General features: G+C 45.1%; 1 long non-coding RNA gene across 1 annotated transcript; it reads right to left on the bottom strand.

The window, feature by feature from the left end:
• Positions 1-6698: 6698 nt before the first annotated feature.
• LOC142259174 (uncharacterized) lies at positions 6699-7366 on the bottom strand. The gene is made up of 3 exons (XR_012727934.1): positions 7253-7366; positions 6991-7134; positions 6699-6836 (listed from the first exon to the last, which is right to left on the bottom strand). It is a non-coding gene; the product is annotated as an uncharacterized LOC142259174 (long non-coding RNA).
• Positions 7367-9314: the final 1948 nt, after the last annotated feature.

The raw sequence follows: 9314 nt of genomic DNA, 5'->3' as shown, positions 1-9314 counted from the left end.
AAAGTCCTGGACGTGTAACAAATATCGCAACAATATAGAAATTACAAAACAAAAAGAAAAAAGAGAAAAAGAATAATACAAAAATATTTCTTGGAAATATAACAGAATGCTGAGAGTCTAGAACTGTGGAATTTACTGGGGATCGTAGTAATGCACTGGCTGGAAGCTCTATCCACAGCCCTATATAGGGGATCATGATAAACAATGGGGAGAGAAGAAAGGTTATGGTATTTATTGTGTTAAAAAATGGGAGAGGTTGTGTTGAAAAACTAAATTGATGATGATATTACAGAGATAGAAAAAAAAAAAAAGAAAAATAATTAAAAATTTTGAATCTCACAATCATGTATTATTTCTCAAAAGGGAAAAGGCGAAAACTGAAGAAAAATAAAAAATTGCGTGTGTATAGTGACGGGTTGTGTAAAAATTGATATGCAGTGCGAATGTTCAGAGACCACGAGCAGGAAAGCCCTTACGGGTAAGAAGTGTTGAGAGGTTTCATATAGTAGTGCAGACATTATATACAGTGTGTGTGCAGAGACCGCGTGCGGCAATCGTACATATGAGGTTAACGAACTAGAAGGAGTTCATATAAGCAAAAAAAGCAATATGGGTGAACATTTAAAAAATTTCTTTTTGTATAAGGGCCCTAAACAGACCCAGTTAGAAGCCATGGAGGTGGCGGTGCGCCTGCGGGTTTTCATGTTGTGCAAATACAGATGAAGCTGCTCAGGAAGCAATGAAGAAAAATCCATGGAGGAAAGTAATTAATGAACATTTCTTCAGTTTTAAAAACAAAAAGGAATGTTGAAATAATGAATTTTAATTGAATTATATAATATTAGTTATTGGTGGGGAGTGTGGATGTGCACCATATATTTGTATTCCTTAGTATAATGATTCTAGCTGTGAAGGTTCAGAAAGCGAGTGCCAGAGCAAAGCAGGAGTGCGCATGCGTGAGGGGAACAGGAGTTCAGGTCCGTGGGAGAGAACCACACCGCGCATGTGTGGGGGTTAATAGAGTTCAGACCGTGGGAATTACCTCATTGCGTCTGCGCAGATTACGGAAAGTTCACAAGCTTCAAACGAGAAGCCCTCCCACATGACTAGTACGAAGGACAATGCCGGCATAACCACACACAGGACCCCATAATCACGCACCCCACCCCTCAATTAGAAATATGAACCATTAGCATCAATCATATACAATTTATAGTTACAGCTACAGGGCTACAGCTATCTCGGATTACCCCTGCCTCCTTCATGTTCCTCAACATGTCTTTGGCACACTGGTAATTTGCAGGTGGTATTGGCCTATACCTCTCCTCGATGGGTGGATGTGCACCTGTGGGAATGTGATGCTGGACCCCTTTGATCCTCCCAAAATCGAATGGGTGTTTTCTGAAGACCTGTTCGTAGTCTTGTACTACCCTGTAGATCCCCTGCTTGTGGTGTGGAGGTGTGGAGTCAGTGCCTACATGTAATTCCTCACACCACTCCTCTGACTGGCTTGGTGAGTCTTCACTGACTGTGGTAGGGGTGTAGGCTTAGTGGGGGCTGCTGCTTGGATGGCATGTGTGTCTACTGTGAACAGCTTGGAAATAGTGGCATATCTAGGTAGCCTAACCTCCTCCTCTCCGCAATTCATCACTCTCACGGGCACTCTCCCCTTCCGGACATCAATCACCCCTCTGGCTGCCAAAACTGTGGGCCAGTGTTCTGAAGGCAGGGGCTCCACCACTGACTGATAATCCTGTCCTTGGGTACCTACAGCTGCCCTACACCAAATCATCATCTCACTCCGCAGAGGCACAACAAGAGGTGATGCATCCATCACTCGCACACTGTCTCTCCACCAGACAGGTTCACCTGTTGCCGCTGCAGAAGGGGCCCAGATCTCACGTTGCAAAGCCCTCTGCCGGCCCACTCCTGCGGTTGCAGACAGCTGCTGAAGCTGCTTCCCCCATGCAATTCTCAATTACATTGGTCCCTACGACCATTTTCGGGTTACGGTCACTTGGGTCCTTCTGCACCACTATGAGTCCTTGGTGTTCTAACTCCAACTTTCCCACCTTAAGAGTCACTTCCTTGAACCCCACTTGGGTCATAAGGAGTCCATTGGCTGCAATGATAGTCAGGCCAGAATCTGGTGGGGTAAGGTCAGCATCAGACCAGTAGCACTTGTACAATACTTGAGGTAGTCGTTACCTGTGAGCCGGTGTCCAGGAGCGGGAACGTCGGGATCCCATCCACGGTAAGGGAGATGATGGGGCAGCCTCTGACATACCGCTCCCACCAATCAGCTGGGCCTTGTTGGTCTATTCCTAAGGATTAGCCCTTGGTCTCAGGGGTGGCCCGTTCAAAGGGCACCGACGGGATAATGGCCAGTCTGGTTGCACCTGTAACCAACGGTTTGTCCATACTGGTTGTTGTTTCGTCTTTGCATCCAGGGGACGTCTTCAGGGCTGTCGGTGAGCTGGATCTTCTCCGGTGGCTTGGGCTTTGGCTTTAGCTGCATGGCCTCGAGGATCCTGGCGACGTCCTTGGCTCAGCTGCTGAACTTGGGAAGTCAGATCTCTGGGAATTCCTGGGGGGTCTGTGGGCACTGCAGGCACTGGTAAAGCCAGGAGAGGGGGCTTCATCAGCAAGTGGGAGGTGCCTGCCGGCCAGGATGATGATGTAGGGTCACTGGTTTCAGGGGCCTGCAGAGCCTTTATGGCTCTGTCCTTTAGAACTGCAAAGTCTATGTCTGTTTGCAGTCCTCTGCCGACCCCAGCCCCTGCAAGAACTGTTCTACCAGCATTTTGTTGCTCTCCGGCTCGTTGATCGGATCAACGAGTCTTAGGGTACGCAGAGCGGTTTGTAGTCTCAGAGCGTAGTCCCAGATGCTGTCCTGGGGACACTGCTTGCAGTTATAAAAGTTAATTCGTAGCTCCGCCTCCGTACGGGTTTCGAAGGCAACTTGTAGCTTATCAAATATGGTGGGTACAGAGGCCCAATCCTCATCAGTCCATTTCTCCTGTCAGCTGTCCGAGCACCACGGACGCACGCTGCCTGCCGGTCATTGCATACATGTCGAGGACAGTACATATTTTTTTTTGGAAGACCTGCAGGGCGTCAGGTCGGCCATCATACTGGGGCATCCAGGCGGCACTGGGCACATAAGGCAAAGTAATCGGCATGACTTGCGTGACTGCCAGGATTGCGGGGTCCGCCGCTCTTGCGACCGGAGCGGGTCCTGCTGCGTCTCAGTCATCCTGTACGGCAGCGGGAGCCGCGGCTCCACCATCACTATTGGGCGCCGACATCTTTCCGTTCTTTCCCCCTTGGTTTTCAACAGCAGTCTCGCGGGACCCACTGTCCTTTGCGCTTCCTGTCTTGGGAGTCACCAGCTTCCGCCCGCGTTCTAAGGGGGCGGAGCATCAGCTTCGCGCCTTTTTTGGGGAAGATGATATTGTTGTTTTGGCGCCAAAGATGGCGGGCAAGATGGTGGCAGTCCAAAATTTTGGAACGTTTCACGGATTTCAAAGCAAGGCACACGGCATCTACTGATGGGGTAAGAACCCTGTTCGTGACGCCAGGTTTTGTGTTGTCGCGGACAGGTGCCGCCTCTGCTGCGGCAACCGGGGCTGCTCGAGTGGCGCTTGGGTCCGGGATCGTGTCTGGGGCTCGAGTGGTGACCGGACCCGGGGCTAGCGCAACCGCCCATCCACACACATAGTGAAAGAGGGGGTATTTACAGGGGAGATTGTCAGTGACACCACCCGTGGGTTGCGGTGATGGGATGGTGGCACCGCCGCTGTCTCTCAGGGCCGCCGTCCGGGGCCGGTCATGTAGGGGGGCAGCAAGGTGGTTCCCCCTCCACGGGTAGGGGTTGTCTGTAGTCCCGGGGCCAGGTGTGGGTAAGAAGCAGGGCTGGGGAGTTTGTCGGCAGGTTGGACCGGGTGACACCGGTGTACTCACAATTATGAATGATCCACACAGAGTACGTACTGTAAACCAAGGCAGGATGCCGGTTGCCTCTGGAGGGGTGTGCTGGTCCCGAAAACAGGGGTTGACAATGTAGGGGCCCTTCCTCCTGCACTTGTGTCTTTTGGTGTGTGGATTAACCCCGCTTGGAACGGGAAAAATCCGCTCCCCTGCATCTTTGGACTCAGAGGGAGCCGTTGCCCACAGACGCTGACCCGTGGGACTTCAGTGGGTTCTTGGCGGACACCCTGTCTCCCGTGTTAGAGCAGACCGGCAGCCCATCTGGGCTTCTCTCCTCGGGAACAAGGCCTGGTACCTTGTCCTGCTGGTCAATTAACAAGGGGCTTGAAGCTTGCCTCGTCCTAGGGTCCAGGTACCCCGCCCGTGCACGGTCTCTGGACCGGATTCCCTCTGTCGGTACTGGCGAGCTACGACCCTGCCCCGGTCCACTTCGGGTTTTCCGCGACCAAGTCGCGGTCTTCTATGGCCCTACAGAGCCGTCTGCCACCTAGTCGGTTTTCCCGTGATCCCAGGGCTCCAACCCTGACCCCACTGCACTCTGACTTCCACTCAACTCCAACCTCCACACTTCACCGACTGAGCTTCCAGACTCCACTGACTGACTGTTCCCACCCCCTGTCACCTCAAGACCCCTAGGTGGGCGTTCCCATCCACCTGGTCCCGCCCACTGGTTTGTCCAGTGTGTCATGGGGGGTGACTAGGATTTGTGGCTGATGTTCCCCTGTGTTTGATGTGTGGTGTTAATTCCCAAGGAGGAGGAGATTCCTGTACCCCTTGGTGGGGGGGTACAGTCATCTGTGACTACCTGGTTTTGTCAGGGCGTCACATATTACCTGTTTGAAAGTAACGCCAATCACCCTTACTGTAGTACAGCACTTTAATTGTGACGTCCAGATGATTCTCAAAAACTGCAATATCGCTAAAGCTTACTAGCTGACTCTCGGGGATGCTCAGGGCTGTGTGTATGCTTTTAGCGCGGCTCAATAAGACGACGTCACTGAGTGTGTCAGCCATCAGTGCACACACGCTAACAGCAAAAAACAGATTTGTGCTGTAGTTGTTAAAGTCGTACAGCCAGCGTCTCTTTTGTTTAATGATCTGGCTGCTCGCTATAGATTTCAACCATCTTTTCACACCCCCGCGTCTGTTTTTAATAATTGTCACGAGTAATTTCAGGGAATTGGATGCTATGCATTCTGCATTACTTTGCAGAGCACGAGCAACAGAATTTAAAAATTATTCAGAACTAAAATCCTCCCGTGTTTGTTTTGTAGTGAAAATAGAGCCTAAGGTGTCACCGCCTTCAAGTCTTAACTGAACAAAGTCACCAGGCTCAATGTCTCTGATGATTCTGTCCAGTAATGATTGAATGGAATCATGGACAACATTCAGGGCCTCTACAAATGAATGTATTTCGCTCTAAATTTACATATTTAAAATGACCGCTATGCATGTGTGTGTTGAAATTGCGGAGCTGTCTTTCATGGTGATAAAAATAGTGTAAAACGACAGGATTATCAGTGACCCATACATTGTCGCTACTAGCATTAACGCCCTGTACATTATTACCTTCAGCATTATCAGCAATATCACCAGCGCCATCATGGTCATGTACATTTTCAGCATGTGTTTCAATATGTGAGTCACTTTGTGAACTTGGAAACGCAATGTTGCTGTCATCTACTGCTATATTTTGGGATGGTAAAGACTGGTTTGGGTGGTTTATCGGGGCCTGTGGATCTTGTGTAGTTATTGTGGCCTCTTTGCACCTTCTCACCGCTAGTGAGTGTCTAGCATTCATTAATAGCTTTACAGCTCGTTTTATAACTCTAGACCTATTAGACCTATGTAACGTAATTTTAGGCAATTTATGCATTCCATATCCAACAATTTTTAGTCACATCGATTTATTTGAATCATCAGATGGTACATCTCCATACTGCTTTGTGAAAGCATGTAACTCGGCAACATTTTCACGTGTTGGGGGTGCTGATAATAACCTATCATAGGTATCACAGAAAAAAAATTATCTGGCATCGTACGTTTCTGTATTCAACGTACTTTCCCGCCATTTTAATTTCTTCTCCGTACCAACCAACGGAACCTATGCATGTTTCCGCTGCGTTAAGTTTTTGTTTTTTACTTTTACTATGTCCTGAACGTCGCCTCTTCAAGGGCTTCACAATATTAAAATCATGACGCACTGTCTTACCATCAGCTAACTGGTCGATTTCTCTATCGAGTGCTTCCCGATCCGCTTGAGTCTTGCGAGTTGTTGGTATGCTCTGTGTTGTTGGCGCAACACATTCTGCTTGTATCAGGTCAATCGTGGTTGTGCTCTGTGTTATTGTGGGTTATGGTGTTGTTGCGGTCTTGATTAAGCGTTGCTCGAATTTACGGGGCATCGGTATTGGACATGTCTTTTCACGATGTTTGGCTGGCACAGCGCTTCCTTCTTGTCCTTCCACACAAAGCGGTGATAGAGGATGTGTTCACACACTCCTGTTAGTCGCGTGTACTTCGACTCGCACTGTAGTACTGTTAGCATCATGCTCCGCTAGTGGTTGTAGAACCGCACTAGCTGTTTTTTTCTGGACAGCGTGTGTAGCTAAAAGAAAAGAGTTATAGTTGTGTCAGAAACATGTGAAACAATGTGAAGATTGCATGTATAAAGACAGTATACAAATATCTAAATATATACTTATAGCTGTGAGGCGGTGAAGTGATAGTTGTCACCATATTAGTTGCTGCAGCAGCGGCTGCTGTTGTGGGAATACTTGCTTTCCTAGGGGAGGTGGGTGCATTTTCTTTTGAAAATAAGCTTTTCTTCCACATCAGTTTATGGTCTATGAATAAAATATATAACCATTAGTCTGTGGCAAAAATTCATTTCTTTTGCCCACGACCATTACTGAGTACTCATTACATTTTCTATTCGCTGGGATCAGGTGTAGTGGCGTATGGCACATACATACACACACACACACACACACAACTGACCGGCGATAGCCTGTAGTAAATTAATATTGCTTGTAGCAGCACTAGAATTAGCACCAGTCCGTGCCCCTGCCACCATCATGTTGCTGGCATCACACTCCATAGCGCTTAATAACATAGGGTCAAGATCAAAATCCATAAAGTCATCTTAAGAAAGAAAGAAATAATATAAAAATAATATTCAAAGCAAACCCGACAGATACATAATGAATTAGTATTTACTCCACCACACATATATAAATATATAGCTATATATGCAGCTTACCGCACATAGTCTGCTGTAAATTAGTCCCGCTTGCTCACAGACTAGTATTAGCATCAGTTACCACCGCTGCACCCGCATCAGCACCAACATCATCACTCATAGCACGTAAAAATACATCGGAAAAACTGCAGTCCATAAAGTGTCATCTTAAACAAGAAAGAGATACATATAAAAGTAGTATACTATGCAATTTTTCAACCAGGATGATGTAACATTTACAGTTCTATTCAGAATAATACATACCAAATTGTTGGGCATTGGGAAGGCTATCATCAAATTCATCCATAAAATATTGAACTTCCATCTAAAATATTAAGCCTGTGTGAATTTTCCATAGTATTTCATGCAAATCTATACCAAAGGACAAATAGACTTTATATGCTATATAATAAACATTCATATATCTATAATGTTGACGTTGTACCTATGCAATATATTAGACAGTTGGATAGATTAAATAGATCCAAATGTTGTTATACATCATCTAAATTATTGCCAATTACATAACTAGTGTAATGTTAAACACACCAAACATCAAATCACTAGAAACCATACTATGGGATGATAATTAAATAATGTAGGAGAACACAAACACCCTCAGACAGTATAAACAATTGTGCAAATTAAATGAGAACAATTATTAACTAATATATTGAATATATGACTAAATTATAAATAAACTACATTTTAGGTGCTACGAATTACAACTACTACTGTTATAAATATAAATACTATAGAAAAAGAAAGTCCAGCTCACCGTGCTGCCTTGCTGAAATAATCCAACTCCTGCGCAAGGATATGGTTTGGCAACCAATCAATATGGAAGAGAAAAAAGGAGTATATCCAGCGCCAGGAGGGAGAATTAAAAGTCCATTTTATTAGAGTAAATTAATCATAAAAAGTCCAGCAAGAAGAGGCATAAGTCGGATGACCAACAGAACAACGCGTTTCGACGTTATGTCTTACTCATGTTCTGGTAGCAAATGCATTCAGCTTCCCTTTGTCCAAACTCTCCGCTTCCTACAATCAGACACACATGTGTTAGTTACTCAGGGCAACTCCCAACAAAATAGTTGTAGGATATCCAGCAGAGAGGAAAGAAAAAGGGAAGACTGGAGTGGATAAAAACATACAATGACACACATGTTAAAATATAAAAATCAAGACAACAATCATTACAAAATAGTGGGAGAACAGGATGTATATGTACTCCTTAATTCTACACATAGGACATATAATAAATAGCCATTTTATATTTAGGCAATAGACATATAAATATTAAATCAATAGAGAACATGTCAATAGTACAATCCAAGAATTAAGATTAAATAGAATAACATGTATAAATGTCATTATAAAGTTCTCCATAAATATAAGACAGAGACAGAACACAAGTCAAATGCATATGAATCACATAGAATAAAAATTTGTTATAAAAATGATCCAGAATAGATAAATCTATAACCTCTGGAAACATAAATACATCTACAATTCCATTGTGTGAGGACAATCATCCTATGCATTAATTAAATAACGGGACCATCAGGAAACCATACGGACTAAAAAGGAATTATTTGAAATAATTCAATTAAAAAAATACCCACATGGTTAATATTGTAGAATTAAATCCTGACGATTATTTAGGCCATTAGGGTGTCTGGTGCCAGGGGTGAAGATCCAGAAGGATTCCCTGTTGAGGAGTTTCCTTCTGTAATCTCCACCCTGGACTGGTCTATGAACCTGTTCTACACCCATAAAGACAGGTAGGCCCAACTCCTTGGAAAGGGTTTTGTACCCCTTGCCAGCCTTGTGACCCTCCACAATCTTGTCTCTGATGGCCTTGGAATGCTCCTTTATCTTTCCCATGCTGACCATGTATGAGTGCTGTTCACAAGTTTGGGGAGGGTCTTAATTAGTCAGAAAAGGCTGGAAAAAGAGATAATTAATCCAAACATGTGAAGCTCATTGTTCTTTGTGCCTGAAATACTTCTTAATACTTTAGGGGAACCAAACAGAATTCTGGTGGTTTGAGGGATTGAATAATAAATGACCCTCTGAATAA

This window comes from Anomaloglossus baeobatrachus (assembly GCF_048569485.1).
Source record: "Anomaloglossus baeobatrachus isolate aAnoBae1 chromosome 5 unlocalized genomic scaffold, aAnoBae1.hap1 SUPER_5_unloc_3, whole genome shotgun sequence".
Lineage (NCBI taxonomy): Eukaryota > Metazoa > Chordata > Amphibia > Anura > Aromobatidae > Anomaloglossus > Anomaloglossus baeobatrachus.
This window is presented reverse-complemented; position numbering and strand designations above follow the sequence as displayed.